Genomic DNA, 17128 nt, shown 5'->3' with positions numbered 1-17128 from the left:
TCTGATATTTCATGGCTCCTGCGGCTTTGATGGGATAAATACGACCTCTTATTCTCCACTTTGCTCAAGACGCAAGGTCAACAGCCCAGCTGTGATCTATCTGCCATTCCCTCTGCTGTATGTCCCCAAGCCAGGGGATCCCGTGACTGTCTGAGATTCACGGCACTGCCCTCCAGCTACACACACCTGCCTGCCACTCAGCACTGGGCCTGGGCCTGGCTGGGCGGGCGGGGCAGTGGCTGCTGCAGCTCTGGGGGGACGATGGCTCATGAAGGGCAAACGCCGAGCCATAAATCTCTCTCTTCCCCAAGCCTGTGCTGTCTCTAGGGCTGGACCACGACCCAGTTTCCTTTCAGTCTGGGAGGAGACAGCAGTGGGAGGCAGAGCAGCCATGGTTCAAATGGCAAGTTATAAATTAGAACACTCCAGGACATGGCCATCATCTTTCCAGCATGGGGAAGGGGTGGAAGGCATACATCAGCCTGCCTGCCTCCGATGGAATCCCCCAGGCCCTTGAAGCAGCTGAGGCTCCCTTCTGCCTTCAAAGCAGCTGTGGCTTTGTCAGACATCACCAGCACTGCTGGAAGTTCTTCCACTTGTCTAGCTGAGAGCCCTCCCCTCCTGAAGAGCCTGTCTGCTTCCTCTTGCTCCTCATTATGTGCAGGTGGGTGGCATGGGTGGGTCTGGTTCAGTCTCCCCCATTTCTATGTGGTAGTTCTGAGTGCCAGTGGGCTGATGGTTCTGGAGTTGTTAGTAGATTGGGCAACCGAGGAGGGGACAGGGTTGAAGGAAATGGGCTCTCTGGCTTCTATTTTGAAGACATTATCTGTGACTCCAAGACACTCACCTCACCCCCACAATCCTAACTCATGTCCTGGGAGGAAGAGGAACAGTCAGGAACTCTTTGGAGCACAACAGACCTGGGTTTGAATCTGGCTCTGCCACTTTCTAGCTGGGAGGCGACAGGCAGCTTCCCTACCCTCTCTTCTCCCCGCGATCCCTAACCTAGGAAAGAATCATAACCCCTGCCTCCCGGGAAGCTGCGAAGGTGCCCAGTGCAGTGGGGCGCAGACAGGGGGCACTCAGAAGCTAACTGTGCACTGTGGAGACCTCAAGGTACTGCAGACCCTGCAGCCAGCCTGCCTGGCTTCAAGTCCCAGCTGGAACGCCTCGGGCAGGCTTCTTTACCCAGGCTGGGCCTGAGTTTTCCCCTCTGTAAAATCAAGATAATAACTGCACTTTTTTTTGTCAGGATGTTGAAATAATTAAATGAGCTAATAAACAGAAACCATGTAGAACAGTACCTGGCATGGAATAATTTCTCAGAAAGGTTAGCTCTTATTATCTTTATTGGAAGAGAAACCATTTGCATGTACTTAGCATTTTTGACCTAATTCTATCCATTGGTTTTGTGATTTATAACTCATTTATTTCCAATCAAAGAAATGAAATGGCTTGAAACATAAAAACATATAAAATGGGACAAGCAAAATTGGTTACTGTTTTATTGAAGATTGAAAATCAGTAACAAGGCTTGAATGAGAAGCGTGGCCCCCAGGAGGGGCCACTGTTATAAGCCCCACATGACCACAAAGCTGAACACAGCCCTGGGCCACTCTCTTTTGGAAACAGCCTAGGGATGAGGCAGCAAGATGGGGGGAGTGGCTTTGCTGGGGTACTCTGTTTGGAGTTTGCACCATTGGAGGCTAGGGAGGGCTGAGGCTGCCTTCAAATGGGAGGCACACTCAGCTACAGAGGAGCTTCTTCCGTCCACTTTGGCCTGGGCAGGCCATATTCGGTGTACTGCCATTGCTGGACCCCACAACCGCAGAAAGACGTCACAAACCCTGCACATATCTGAGGCAAGGTACCAGAGACCCACCCAAGGCAACTTCCTGCTCCAGAGACAGACAAACATGCCAGCCTTTCCCTGCAATGCCTCCTGTGCCTCTTCACTGATTGAGGTTTTTTTGTTTTTTTGTTATTTTTTTTTTTTTAATTTTTTGAGATGGAGTCTTGCTCTGTCACTTAGGCTGGAGTGCAATGGCATGATCTTGGCTCACTGCAACCTCCACCTCCCAAGTTCAAGTGATTATCCTGCCTCAGTTTCCTGAGTAGCTGGGATTACAGGCATGCACCACCATGTCCAGCTAAGTTTTGTATTTTTAGCTGAGATGGGGTTTTAACATGTTGACCAGGCTAGTCTCAAACTCCTGACCTCAGGTGATACACCCACCTCAGCCTCCCAAAGTGCTGGGATTACAGGCGTGAGCCACCATGCCTGGCCTGAGTTCCTACTTGACCTTCTGGGTCACCTCTTCCCGGAAGCCTTCCCGGCTTCCCCAGACTCGGTCAGTTCCCCAGGACCTGCTCTAGCATATGCTTGCCCAGCATTTATCGCAGCTGTAGCTACGGTATCAGTGAAGAGCCCCCAGCATAGTTGTTTAGCGTTTGTCTCCCTGGGAGATGTGAGTTACAGGAGGACAGAAATGTCTTGTTCATAGCTGCCCTTCCCATGTGCGGCCCAGACTTGAGTCGTAAATTTAAACACCTCTTAAACGACTAAAGGAAAAGGCAAGATAGAGGAAGGCAGGGAGGGAGAATGTTGAATCTGAACAAATAGCATTGGGTGAACTATAAGAATTATGTTCAAAAAATAAAATTAGTTTCATGCCTAATAAAGATAAAGGCAGATTCTGAAGATCAGAGGTAGAGGGACACAGATTTGAGGGCCTGCAATGAGGTATAACTTTTGTTTGTTTTAAGACAGAGTCTTGCTTCTTCTCCCAGGCTGGAGTGCAGTGGTGCAATATCAGTTCACTGCAACCTCCGCCTCCCAGGTTCAAGAGATTCTTCTGCCTCAGCCTCCCCAGTAGCTGGGATTACAGGCATGTGCCAGCATGCTTGGCTAATTTTTGTATTTTTAGTAAAGACAGGGTTTCACCATGTTGGCCAGGCCGGTATTAAACTCCTGACTTCAAGTGATCCACCTGCCTCAGCCTCCCAAAGTGCTGGCATTACAGGCGTGAGCCACCACAGCCGGCAAATGAGGCATGACTTTTTAGCCAGTGGCACCCAACAGTGGCGGGGGTTTTCTTGTCTCTGGAAGTTATTCCTGCATGAGGAGGCCAGCCAACATCCCAAGGGGGTGGTGGGAATGAGGGATGATGGGTGGGTGGGGTGGTGGGTACCACAAGGATTCACAGAAAGGAGGGGGTTGACCTGGATGAACTTGAACTGACCTTCTCTTCCTCTGGACTTCCTTTGGTCTAGAGTAGCAAGAACTAGGCCCATTTTAAAGACAGAAGAACCAAGTCCAAGACAGTTGCAATAAATAAGCAGCTGGACTGGTCCCAAGGACTTTGGCTCTACCTTTCCTCTCCCTGACTCTCCCAAGTGTTTGGCAATGGGTCCACACAGAGGAACTGGGCTTTGAGGTCACCTCATGACCCTGCCTGGCCCCTTCCTCCTTCTCTTGCTAGGGTGTCCACTGCACTCTTCCTCGGATCAGCATCCACTGTTTGCCGGTCCCAGGAAAAAACCCACTTTGCCATCTCCCAGGTTTCTGCCCATTAAACATGCAAATAAATCCATCTTTAATGGTGGAATTCCCAGCCCTCTGAACTGTAAATGAAGCATTTTTAAACAGCATTCTGTTCTTAGGCCTATTCTAGGCAGGGTAGGGAAGAATAGGGCTTGGATCTAAACCCAGGCAATCCTGCTTTCCTGGCGTAGGAGAAGCAGCCCCCAACCCACTCTCTTTTGCTGCAGGATGGAAGCTTGCTTCCAGCCCCCTGCCCCTGAGGGAAGAGACTGCTGAGCACCAGCCAAGCCAACCCAGGAATCTTCAAAGCCTCCCTCTTCCACTCAGACCTTTTTCCTAGCAACAATCAAAGCTTGAAGGAGGAGAGCAAAGCAGCCTTGGGAAGCAGCCCTTGGCACTGGCTCACACGCGGTGGCATTTTGACGGGTGGTAAAAATATCTTTCTGGTGTTCAGTGCCGGCTGCCGCTACCATCTCAGCTTCCAAGATCCTGTCTCCAGGTCCAGTGCCTCAGCAGCCTCCCCACCTGTCCACGCACACCTCAGGAGTCAGAGCACAGGTCACCGAGCCCCTGACCAAGGGCCACATTCACACCCTGCAACTGCCACCTTCATTACCAGGGCCAGACACCAGCAAAAACTGCACTTCTGAGCCACTAGAGTAGGTGATTTATTGTCAGAAATGCTGTGGCACACACCTAATGAGCTAATTAAACAAGCACATAAGTAATTACTCTTTATCAGAGTACAAGGCTGTGGGGTAGAGGGGTGGGGGATGCTGACAGAGGAGCTGGGTCAGTGACAATGTAAGATGCTCTGCTTTGCAGACAGAGATCCAAAACTCCTCTCCACCCAAAAGGCTGTGAGTTGGGCCTCAGTGAGTTTCCTGGGCCAGGCAGACATAGACCCCAGGATTCTGCCAGAAAAATCATCACAACATGCTGCTTTGTTCCTTACCTAAGTACATCCTGCTCCGACTCACAGGCCCACACCCTAATCTCCTCCTGCCCCAAGTGGGAGAGAAAGAAGGGGTTCTTCTCCCATTTTATGGATGTGAACATTCAGATACAGCTAAAACCCTGGAGCCACCCCGTAACTGGTCTCCCTGATGCCTTCCCGGCCCACTGTGGCATATTCTCCAGGCAGCCCCAGAATCTTCTGAATCACATCATGCCAGTCTCCTGCTTTCAAATCTCCCAGTGCCAGGCCCAGTGATTTCCATCTCATTCGGGATAAAATCAAGGGCTCATGATGGCGAGCAAGGGCGTACGTAATCCAACCCTGTGCAGCCCTTTCACTCATTGGCTGCCACTCTTCCTCCAGAGGCCCTGGAGTCCTTTCCACTTCTCCAACAGGATAAATGCATCCCTACCCCAGGCCCTTTGTATGTACTGTTCCCCCTACCTGACTCTTTCATTCCTTTCAGGTCTCCACTCCAATGGCACTCCTTAACAGAGGCGATTCCTGACCACCAGTATAAAACCATAGCCCTCTGGTCTCGGTCTCCTTATACTGCTTATTGTTCTTCCTCGTGTACATTTTGAATTTTTCATCTCTCCCCCCGATGAGAATGTAAGCTCCTTGATGTTCAAGGCCACCCGTTCTCTTTCCTCTTCCAACGTCTACATTCCTATCACTTTCCTAGGCAAGAGCTGTGCCTGTCTTTTCTCAATCCTGAGCTCTTGACCAGACAATAAAATATTTGTTGACTGAATAAATGAGTATCTGGTTCCAAATACAGAGTTTTCCTCACCCCAGGTCATGCCTCCCCCTCAGAACTTCTCACCAGCAACAGGAGGGAGCCTAAAGTCAGGTCAGCACGGGCTCCAAGCTCAGGCTCCACCACCTCCAAGCTGTGAGGGCTTGCAAGTCACGCCACCTCCCTATGGCTCAGAGTCCTCATCTGTCAAGTGGCAGTAATGGATCACACCTCATAGGGTTAGCGTGAGTCCAAATAAGAGAACGTGCAGAACGTCTTTAGAACACTGCCTAGTGTGCAATAAGGGCTCAGAGACATAGCTACTGTGTGTGACATTCGAGGCCATCTACACCCTGCCCTCTCCCAACCTCTGCTTTCCTATCATTGTCCTAGACCGGTGATTCTCAAAGTAAGTTCCCCAGACCAGCAGCATCAGCATTTCGGAGAGAATGTATTAGAAATGCAGATTCTCAGGCTCCACTCGGTACCTACCAAATTACAAACTCAGGGGGCAGGGTTCTGCACTTGTGTGTTCACGAGCTTGCCAGGTGATTCTTATGCATCCTCAGGTTTGAGAACCACTGCCCTATAGGGGGGCTTTCTGCTAGGAAAGTCAAGTGTTGCAAATTATGACTGGTCCTGTTTCTTTATTGACCTGTGATAAAGCAGCACCTCCACAGCCTTTCATGGCTTGATGCTGAGTGCAGTACATTCCCTGCACCTTGACTTTGGGCTTGGCCACATAACTTGCTGTGGCCAGCAGGATTCAGCAGATGTGATACCAACAGAAGCTTCACATTTGTTTCTGTGGCTGGGCTTGCCTTCCTGCATTTCTGCTGTCACCATGAGAAGAACATACCTGGAAAACCACTACTCCTCCCCTGGGGCTCCAGAATGAGACACATAGAGAAGACTGAAATCAGAACTGCAGCCTGAAGCTGAGTGCAGTCGCACTCAGCCCAGAGGTCAGACCAGTTCAACTCCAGCCAACCTGCAGAGCTATGACTAAGGAAATTCAATATTCCTGGTTGTAGGCCACCTAGAGTTTGAGGTTCTTTGTTACGCAACATGTTTGTGATGGCAGCTGACAAGCACACCAGGGAGCCTCACAGGCCTTTGACGGGGCCTAATCATTCCTGCCTCTGTCTCTCTCTTCATTGGTTTCACCTAAAACAGCTACCGCCACTGCCCACCGCCCCTACCCTACGCTACCTCCTTCCTTCCACATCCCACCTTAACCCCAGGACACAGCTTACATTCCACTGTACCTGTTCTCATTGCCCCCCAGAATATGCTCCTCTTAAGCCAGGTAGTTAGCTCATGGAAAAGCTCAAGTGGATTAATTTCACCAAGCAATTCATTTACGTTTTAACCTTTTAGGGGGCTAATTGCTAAACTGAGAAATTCCTTCACTTGGTGCCATCACTGACTAATGACCTAGTGCAAAGGTTTGATGTTTAACAGATCTCTTCCATGCTTCATTTCCTGCGGCTCACCTCCTTTATGATGCAGTCGGAGTTTATCTACACATCTAGATCAGCACTCCCACACACAGCATCAGCCCCACAGCCACAGAACACAGTGGAGCCCACCCCTGCTGGAAATAGCCCTCCTTTGTAAAGAGTTAACGAGCTTGTTCATCCACAGTGCCCGGCTGTCACCCTGGGGTGGCCCATCACATCCTGTGGTTTTGTGCCATTCTTTCCACACCGCCCCAACTTCTGAGACCCTGAAGATGATGGACATTAATTTGACTTCTTGTCGTGATCCCTTCTGTCACGCACAGGGTGCCCACTCCCATCACACACACTCATGCCAGACGATAGGCCTAATTGGTAAGAGGTTAGCTTTTCTCTTTGCTTTGCCCTGTGTCTCCAGAGATGAGAAAAGAACACTCACAGAGAGGCAGGAAAGCAGCCCCATCAGCTTCCTCTCCAGGCTGGCCTCAGCCACAAACTGGCTACTGGTTGCTGGGGCTGTGTGGGCAGGTGCCGAGAAATGCGCACAGCAGTGATGCTTTCGCCCATGCAGCTCTGTGGTGGTCTATGCCTCCCCAACATCCATTCCCCACTTCTAACTTCATGGTAGAACGTCGATTTTATCTACTGGGGAGCAACGTGCCCAAACAGGCAATTGCCTTCCTCAGCCTCCAACGTGCATTGGGGGAAATACAATGAGCTAGCAGCAAAAGTCAGTGAGTGGGATTCTTTAGAGGGGTCGGTGCCTGTCTTAGTTTGGGTTTCCCAGAAGCAGACCCTGAGACAAGGATTTGAGGACAAGTAGTTTATTTGGGAGGTGGGCTCAGGAAGCTGTGGTAAGGAAGTGTGGAAGGAAGTCCACATAGGGCATTTTGCTAAGCAAGTTAGCACTGTGGGCAATTGGGGCACACCCCTACTGGGAGCCAGTGTAGGCCATGTCTCTGCCTTTCTCCGTGGGGGAGGAAGCTGGGGTATTAATCCTCCTACTCTGTTAAAGGCTAACAGCTGAACCCAGGGTTGGCAACACCCTTGTGGGTGGGCCACACCAGAGAAAGTCCCCGTGTTGAGAATGTGAGCAAGAGAAGGAGCAGTGAGCCACACATTAAGAATAATGCAATTGGCCTGCCTTGGTCCCTGACTGCGTGGAGCTCCCACACCAGCTCTGAACTACCTCCTTTGACAGAATTATGAACTCACAAAGTATCTGGCAGGTCTCAATCTACTTAGAAGCTTATTTTGCCAAGGTTAAGGACATGCCCATGACGCAGCCCCAGGAGGTCCTGATGACACATGCCCGAGGTAGTCCAGGTACAGCTTGCTTTTATACATTTTAGGGAGACATAATACATCAATCAAAACATGTAACATGTACGTTGGCTCAAACAGGAAAGACAGGAGGTGAGTTGCTTCAAGGTAATAGGTAGATTTAAAGATGTTCTGATTGGCAATTGGTTGCGTTATTATCAATAGAAAGACGTGTCTAGGTAACAATAAGGGGTTACTGAGACCAAGGTTTTATCATGCAGATGAAGCCTCCAGGTAGCAGGATTCAGAGAAAATAGATTGCAAAAAACAGACATAAAGAGTCTGTTCTATCAGTAATTCCAAAAGGGAGGAGGGTAGAATGAGGCACGTGTGCCTCCTCATTCCCATGATGGCCAAGTTTTTTCAGGCTAACTCGGCAATGCCCTTGACTGAGTGGAGGGGGTTCATTCAATTGGTTGGGGGAACTTAGAATTTTATTTTCAGTTTTCAGAATGACAGAAATAACCCCCAAATTTGGAAATGTCAGATCTCTGTCTCTAGAAGCACTTAACACTTTATGAAGATGTTCTTTCATGCTGTGTCATCTCTTTCCAATTTTATGACAACCTGGTGAGGTAGAGAGCGTAGTTATCATTACCCCCATTTAGCAGGTGAGAAGCCTGAGATTCAGACAAGTGAAGAGAAGGAAGAGCAGCAGAGCCCATGTCTGGAGCCCCTAATTCCATCTTTCTTATAGTAATCACTCAGACTCGCTGAGGGGTAAAAAAATGGCTCCAGCAACTGAAATGCACATGGTGTTTTTGTTTCCAAAGTGTTTCTACATATGTTATCTCTTTGGAGATAACCCCACAGAGATTTTTTATTCCAATGTTAGATGAAACAAATCTCAAAAAGATGAGTAGTACATGGGAGAGCTGGGATTGAACCCAGGCCTTCTGGCTTCTTCCCTCACTAGCAGTTTAGAGACCAATCCCCTAGCTGTGGATTTACAGAAACTCTGTCTACCAGTGCCGTCCAAACCCCTAATTTCACTGGGCATGATGCTGAAAGCATGTCAGAATCACTGGGAGAGCTTTAAAAACATAAATATCCAGGCACCAACCCAAGCTGACTCAGAATCCCTTTTTTGGTGGGGGGATGCAACTCCTCAAGGGGTTCCAAAACACAGTCAGGGTTGGGAAACAGGGGTGGCAGGAAGTCCTGGGCTCAGGGTCAGAATGCCTGAGTTCCATACCTTCCCCACCCCTGGTCTGACCTGGGCTGTTAATGAGGCTGAATAGAGCTGGGTTCTGTGAAAATGCCTGGGGAAGTTCAGCTACGAGATAAGCGTTCAGTGCTGTTCTGACGGCCACCACCACAGGATCGTCCCCAAATCCCAGACACTCCTCCAGGCTTAACCCCGTCCCTCTGTAAGTCTTTTTTTTTTTGGTGTTTTCCTGGTATAGAATAAACAATATCCCCACTCCCATCTCCAAACTAACCAAACGTATGTAAAGTTAACTGGGCTGGTTCTCTTGTTATCTCTTACTGGAGGGGGAAAAAAGCCTCATTTCAGAAGAGAGGAAGACCGGATACATGCTGTAATCTCTTTATTCCTGCTAATTAATTTTTATCTTTGGAGCTCTCTCCAGCCACAGCTTTTAGAGATTGAGAAGGGAATAACGTTCGGAGAAATTAGTCACCTCTGAACAGATGCTCTGAAGTATTTTGAATCCCAGTGGTGTTACCTTCTTGAGGACAGTGAGAGGGGCAGGATGTGGAGACAGTAATGTGATTTGAGATGCTCTAAGAAGGTGCCCTGAAAAACATCTCCCCTGTGCACAAGCCTGCTGTGGTTTTAAAACTCCACCATTAAAGATTCACTCCTTTGGGTCTTTCAGAGCTCCCAATTGAAGTGTAAATATTTCTGAAAGTGGTTAGACCATATACCTTGATCCCTTAAAGCCTCATCAGATCATTTCCCAAGTTTACAGCTGTGTTGATTTTGAAAAACAGAGACACAAAGGCAAGCTGGGGAACAGGGACTAGAAGAGGGGTCCAAGAAGAAAAAATGGGCAGGCTCCTCATGATCACAAGCACTGTCGTGTAACCAGTATGCCACTGTTGACTATGAAGGACACGCTTTCAAATACATGAGCTCATTCAATCCTCACAACAACAATCCTATGAAATATGCAGAAAGGAATCTCTGTTCTCATTTTACAGATGAGAAAACAAAGATGGGGAGCAGTAAGGTGATGTTCCCATGGACCCAGGACGGGCAAGTGATGGAGTTGTGTGGATGTGCTACCTGCCTTCCTACCTTCTCCATATTACTGATGGTGCATTGTGCCTAACGTGGAAAACAAAAACAAGCAAACAAAAACAAGCCCTACATTTCCCAGCCTCCTTTGCAGAAATGTGTGCCCAATGACATTCAAGCAGAAGTTACTGGGTGGAGATTCTGAGAAACTCCCCATTGTGCCTTCTTGCCCTTCTTCTTTTCATCTTTCCTACTGCATAAAATAGAGATGAGATCACTGGCGCTCCAGCAACCATTTTGTACTATTAAGTGGCCTTACGGACAGAAACTGTGTGCTGAGGACGGCAGGACAGAAAGACAGAAGGAATTGGGCCCCTGATGACCATGCTACTCAGAAAACCAGACCTAAATTCTCTTCCACTGGACTTCTTTTACATGAGAGGTTATAAACCCTTATGAGTTTAAGCCATATGAATTGAGTTTTCTGTTCCCCCTAATCACCACACTTCTGACTCCAGAGTCACTTTTTTCTGTGGTGCCTCTAGCAACTTTGTCACTTCGCAGTGGCTTACCTGGTGAGATGTAACCCAGAAATCCTCATCTTGCCCACTGATCACCTGGAGGCTCCCAGGTGGTAGAGCGGAACCAAGCTTCTCACTGGCATCCCCGTTTCCCCAACATTGCTGGAACTTAGAAGTATGAGACTGAATCTCAACTAAAGCTGACAGAGAAAATCCCTGTGGACTCCCAGAAGGCTACTCCATACTTCCCAGAAAGAGAAATTAAGCTGGCGTCCCCTCCCCAAGTCTCTAGCCTTAATAAAAACTCTGGGGCCTTAGCGAGAAGTGCCCCGCAACAGGTACATAGCACGGTGGAAAGGGCTGGACATAGAAGACTACATTTCTTAGTCTTTGCTTGGATAACTTTGTAAAATCTACTCAATCTGCTTGAGACTAGTTTTAGTATCTATAAAATGGGTTTAATATTATTGTCTTCTGCATCCCCTCTTGTAGATGTCACATTTCAACAGTGTGGGAAAAAATTAGAAAATATAAAATCCAAGGCAGGTTGATTTTGATTTGGGCTCTGACCAGGGAGTTGCCTTTCCTCCCTGTCCACCCCTATTTCCTCCTCTACACTGTTCTCTTCCTCTGCCTGTGGGGACTCAACCCACCCTTCCGGGAGAATCCAGGCTCTCTGGGAGAGCAGCAGAGTCAAAGAATCTTCTCCTGCAGGTCCTGTCCCTGGCATGCCCCCCTCTCTTTAGAGAACACCTGTCCCCATCAGCTTCTCTCCATGGCCCCAGATCCTGAGACGTTGATTTCATTAGTAAATTTTTTTCCACCCCACAGTAGAGATGGCTGTCTTTTCATGGGGAGGAGCACGGCCACACTGAGGTGTGGAGTGTTTAAGATCCTGATGGAGTGAAAACTTGCTGATCTGCCCTCTTGTTCTTTCCCCAGATGGGAGGCAGAGCAGCAGTAAAAGATGCAGCCCCCTGCCCTAGCCCTGCAAAACTCAGTAGGGTGGTGCAGTCTCCCAGGACGGGGTGCGTGTCTAACAATCACGGAAGAACATTGCATGGAAAAGGGAGCCTGTAGATAGGGTGGGACAGAGGCTGAGGTGGCTGTTACCTCCCCACCTTCAGGGTCTCTCTCCTCACAGACCCTCACTTCTCTACACAAGGATGGGGGCCACTGCATCTTGGCTGCCTGCCTTAGGAGCACTCCTGCTCTTCCCCTGGCCCTCCTGGGGACCATTCCAACATCATGCCTGGTGACAGATGTTCTTGACATCTCTTAGAGACAAGTGTTTGTGAATGTCACTTGGGCTGATAATGACATGCAGGGCATTTAACTTTCCATGTCACGCCAGGGATGAAGCCAAGATGGGATGGGCTGATACTCCCTCCAGGGTGGCAGGGGAGGCTGCTTTTCTGATTCCCCTCTCCCAAACTTCCCCTACCCCTCATTGACTCCTCTCCCCTTTGTTGCTGTCACCATTAGTGCCAGCCCCTTCCTGACAGGGCGGGTCCTGGCATTAAGAAATAGGATGGTCAGCCCTCCCCAGTTACACAGGAAACAGGCCAGGCCCCACTTGTGGACTGTCTCCCATGTACCACAGTGCCTGCCTGCAAGGCTCAGCTGTGTGTACTCAGGAAGGGCAAGCAGCTTGGGAGAGCAACCGGAACCGTCAAATAACGAGGGAGCTTATTAGATGAAACAAGAGCAAGGTACTATTTTAGATAGCCTAATTCAAATCTGGTCTGAGTTTCCCATGATGTGGGGCTATCTGTGCCTCTGCTCCTCTTCCCTGGTATGTAGTGATGTTTTTAGACACTGCTCACAGCTCTTCGCAGTTTTTGTGGGACCTTGAGGTGGGACACTGGTGACCTGTCAATGGCCTATGTCCAGGTCTGGTTGAGTTCTCTGGGCCTCTGCCAAGGTTTTTGTCTCTCACCTCAGGTCCTGGAGCTCAAATGCCTGTGAGACATGGCACCCTAACCCTGGGTGGCAAGGTGACACAGTGGCCCCAACTGGTAAAAGCAGGTGAATTTAGCAACAGTGGAAGCCATAGTATCTTGATCATGGGATTATGAAAGTCTCAGGTAGATACACACACAATGAGAGTTGGAATCTTTTAAGTCAAATGTTTTCACTCCTACCTGTAAGTCAGGCTGCCTGCTTAGTATCCCTGGAATGGAGCCAGCCAGGTTCTACTGAACCCTTTTGGTATGGGCAGCTCACTACTTTGTGGCACTGTTACTTTAATCTGCTGTTGGGGAGCTTTGACATGGAGATGAACATGCATGAATATCACATGCTAGCGAGGAAGACAGATACAAAGCCAAATCATTTCAGAGCCAGATGGAGAGCAATGAGAGACATGTGTAAGGCTGTTGCTGTTGGAATTTTGTTTTTGTAATGGGCCAATGCCTACTTCCGTGTGTATCTTTCCCTCTTTTTCACCCACAAATTATTCGAATAAGTTAAAGGAATGATGACTTCTTTTCTAAGTCCTCTCATCTCCAAGGTAAACTTCTTCCATTTCATATGCGCTTCCAGAACCTCATGTTCATCAGCCCTCCTCTGGATACGCTGCAGTTTGTAAACATGACTCTGAAGACTGTGCTGTCCCAGGTTAAACATGTGAAAGCTCTGCTCTGACAAGCTTGAATGACTCAGCAGAACCATAACCTCTCATGATCTGACCACTATACTTCCATTAGCGCAATTAAAAATTGTCAGATCATGAGAGGTTTTGGTTCTGCTGAGATCCATCACATTGTAGCCATCACCAGCTCCTTCACATTGTGACCATAACATCCTCAACATCAACTACAACTCTGAGCCTAGGAACACAGAATTTCTGTACAGCTGGATTTTCCTACCTTGAACTTATGCAATTGCAATGATTCCTTGAACCAAAATGGAGCTAGATGATTGATTGATTGATTGATTGATTGATTAATAGTTTTGTGGACATGACAACTGGTCAAGCAACTTTTCTGTGTAGTTATCAACCTCAATTAGAAAATACACTGGCAGTCCAGAAATCAGGCGGATGTTGAGGCAGAAGCCAAAGTCTTCTGGCATATTCACATCAACTTATTCATCAATCTGGCTATTTGACCAGTTACAAATTTACTTCATCAGTTTACAATTCTCCATTTTGTCCCCAGGACAGCATGAGAGTTTGCTAAATGTCCTGTACAATTGTGACATGCTCTGTTTATGGTAGTGACTCACAGTCAGCAGAAACTCCTAGGACATTTTCCAAGTGTACCTGTCACTCCAGAGATTCTGGTCCAGCCGAGAATCACTATGCAAGGGGAGATGTCACTGAGAAGATTGCCCTCATGAATGACAAGGAGGCAGATAAAAAGGTTGAGAACTACCGGTCCACATCACCTCCCGAAGACATGGTTCAGTGACTTGGCAGGATTTGCCCTTAGTGAACCCATGTTAGGTCAGCATTCTTTTCCATGGGCTCACAGCTGCCTATTGAGAAAGTCTTTCTAGAATTGTATAGGGACTCCGTGTCCAGCCTAGCACCCTAAGGATTACAGGGCTTATTCCCTGAAAAGCAGACCATCCACCCCTTTCCCATCTTAGGCATCTCTCTGTCCGGCTACCTCAGAATCACCACCGTGGCATTGAGAACCTCATCTACTTGCTCCTTTAGTCCTTACTCACCTACATATGACCCATCAGGGCCTGGCGACCAGAACTCAACAGGCACTGTGATGCAGGCCTGTTGGGCTTGGCCATCCCTCTCCATAGTACTGGTCTTGTTAGGTTGAGGCTCTTGGCAAACATACAGGCTGCCTACATTCAGATTCCATCTCTGCTACTTACCCTCTGTTTAACACATTGAGCAAGTTTCTTCTATGTAAAGTGAAATAATAATTTTTACCTCCTATGGTTTTGTGAGAACTAAATGAGTTAGTGCACACAGAGCCCTTAGAATAGTGCCCAGCACAAATAACCCACCAATGCAGGTTTGCACCATGATTGCTGCTGTTGCCATTGCTGCCGTTCTCCTTGCTGGGGAAGATGGAGGCAAGTTGCAAGTCTTTGCCTCTTATCTATTCTCATTGTAACCTCTTTCCCAACCAGCATTTTTTCTTCTTGGACATAAACATGGGCTAAAAAGCCCTCTTTGGCTACATTTAGCTTTCTCTGTGCAGCATGTGCTCCTCTTTAATACTCATCTGAAGATACAGACCTTTCCTCCCTTCTTTTGTATACCTTCCTGTTAAAATGAGCAGGGCAGAGAGCCCTGTGCCCGCTGGTGTCCATTCTTTCTAACGAGAACAATTCATTTTCTAAAAATCCAGATTCTTCATTAGAGTCTCCTATTTCTCTCAAACCATAGTACCTTTTAGGACAGTGAGCAGCATGACCACAGGGGTCAAGCCTGGATGCTGAAGCCAGAGGCTGGAGTTCAAATCACAGCCCTGCCTCTTTCTGCCGTGTGATCTTGGAAGAATTTTATTTTTTAATTCTCTTGGTCTTTTATGCTTCTTGATATGTCCAGAAGGATTAAATAAGATACCACCTGTAAATGCATAGAAGGCTGGCAATAATGTTGGTCAGCGATTGCTATTACTATTATCTGGCTACAGACTCACACTTACTTTTTCCTCAAAAATTTTGGCAGTTTGTCTTCTTAAAGAAAAGACCGGATTGTATACCTAACTTTCCTCTTCCATTTTCTTCCTCAGGATGGTGGACACATAAGTCTTATTTTAATACTGCTATTATTCTCAGTGATGCTACTAGTACTGCTGATAATAACAATCTGTATTCCTTGAGTGTTTGCTACCATATGCCACCGCTATTTGGAGAATTTCCATGCTGTATCTCCTCTTATCTGCATAACCAGCCCTGAGAAGTCACCATTGTTAGCTGCATTTTTTTAATTCCAAAGTTTCTGATGCTTTCATTTAATCTGTATTATATTTATAAAGTTAGGATCTCTAGGTTCTCAATCACCAAATAAAAGCAATTTGAATTCTCACCTTGAGTGATTACAGAAGCCTACTGCAAACCCTCCCCTCCTCCTGCCAGTATCTTTGAGACCCCCAGCGAGCTGCGCCATTTTGGCAACAGTAGCATGTTGCCGTCTAGAAGGCAACATTTTTTCCTTCCCCTTGCAAACTGCATTTCCCTGTGCAAACCGCAGAGCTGATAGCTTTTTGCCTCTACACTTTTTATCAAAGTCATGACCATATAATAAATTCCCAAGCAAAGAAATATATTTATTTTCAAAAGGTCAACCTCACAAGTTAGCAAAGAAATGCAAATTAAAACAAGTGCCATTTTTCACCTCTAAAATTGGCAAAGATGAAAGTAATTATATATTCAATATTGGCAAAAGTGTGATCAAAATGAGTACTTCCACTGGTGAAAGGGTAAATATTTATATGTAACGTATAAAGATTATAATTTACCTGTACATCAGTAATTCAACTCCTAGAAAAATATGCTAAGGAAATCACAAATATATTTATGAGCAAAAATATCCATCACTGTATTACTTTTAATAATGAAAAATAAGAAACCACCTGAATTTTCAATAATAGAAAGTTAGTTAAATAAGTTATGGTAAAGCCCAATAAAAAATACTTTAATGCCATGGGAACTAAGCTAGCTGTAATATTGAGTGGGAAGAGTTAAGATACAGAAAATACACTAGATTGATTATAAATGACATTTGAATGAACTCAGACACCTTCCAAATTTCTCTTGTTAACTTTGGATAGCGAGATTTCAGGTAATTTTTATTTCCTTCTTCATAATTTTCCCTACTTTCCAAATTTTGAATAAAGGCTATGGCTTTTATAGTGAGAAAAAATACATATATGCATATTTAAGTTTGACCATATGCCGCTGTCCATATATTTCTATATATGTGCATATACGCACGTGGATAAGTTCCAATACTGCTTTCCCTCCATCCTGAGACATGACACTGCTACCCAGACAAGACCAGCAGCTGCCAGGTAAGGGGAGTACCCCAGCTCCACTACGGTTTCCACGACACATCCACTCTTAGTCACATTGACTCTTCTCCCCCAAAGCTTCCCATCCAGAGACTCAGCATCTCAGACAGTCAGAGCTGGAGGAGGCCTTCAGGATGGATCACGTGTTCCTGATCTCTCTTGCACCATGGGCCCTTTGGCTGGTGAAACTCATGGGGTCCCTTCTCCAATCATTTTACATGCATAAAATAAAACGCACAGAGTTTCAAAGGAGACCATGCATTCCTTGAGCGGTAAGGTTCTAGGCCATGTCCTTCATATTTAATACAAGGGAACTAATCTGTGGTTCAGCATCTTAGCCTTTGGTTTTTGTAACCCCTGACATTGACCAACAGACGGTGGAACTCTGTGACC

General features: G+C 47.1%; 1 protein-coding gene across 1 annotated transcript in view; it reads right to left on the bottom strand.

The window, feature by feature from the left end:
- The window catches only part of LRFN2 (leucine rich repeat and fibronectin type III domain containing 2), a 195671-nt gene that overhangs the window by 21329 nt on the left and 157214 nt on the right, over positions 1 to 17128 (bottom strand). The gene's annotated exons all lie outside the window — the stretch shown is intronic.

Source organism: Cebus imitator, unplaced genomic scaffold (genome assembly GCF_001604975.1).
Source record: "Cebus imitator isolate Cc_AM_T3 unplaced genomic scaffold, Cebus_imitator-1.0 Scaffold451, whole genome shotgun sequence".
Taxonomy (NCBI): Eukaryota; Metazoa; Chordata; class Mammalia; order Primates; family Cebidae; genus Cebus; species Cebus imitator.
Note: the sequence above shows the minus strand (reverse complement) of the source record. Positions and strands in the feature narration are given on the sequence as shown.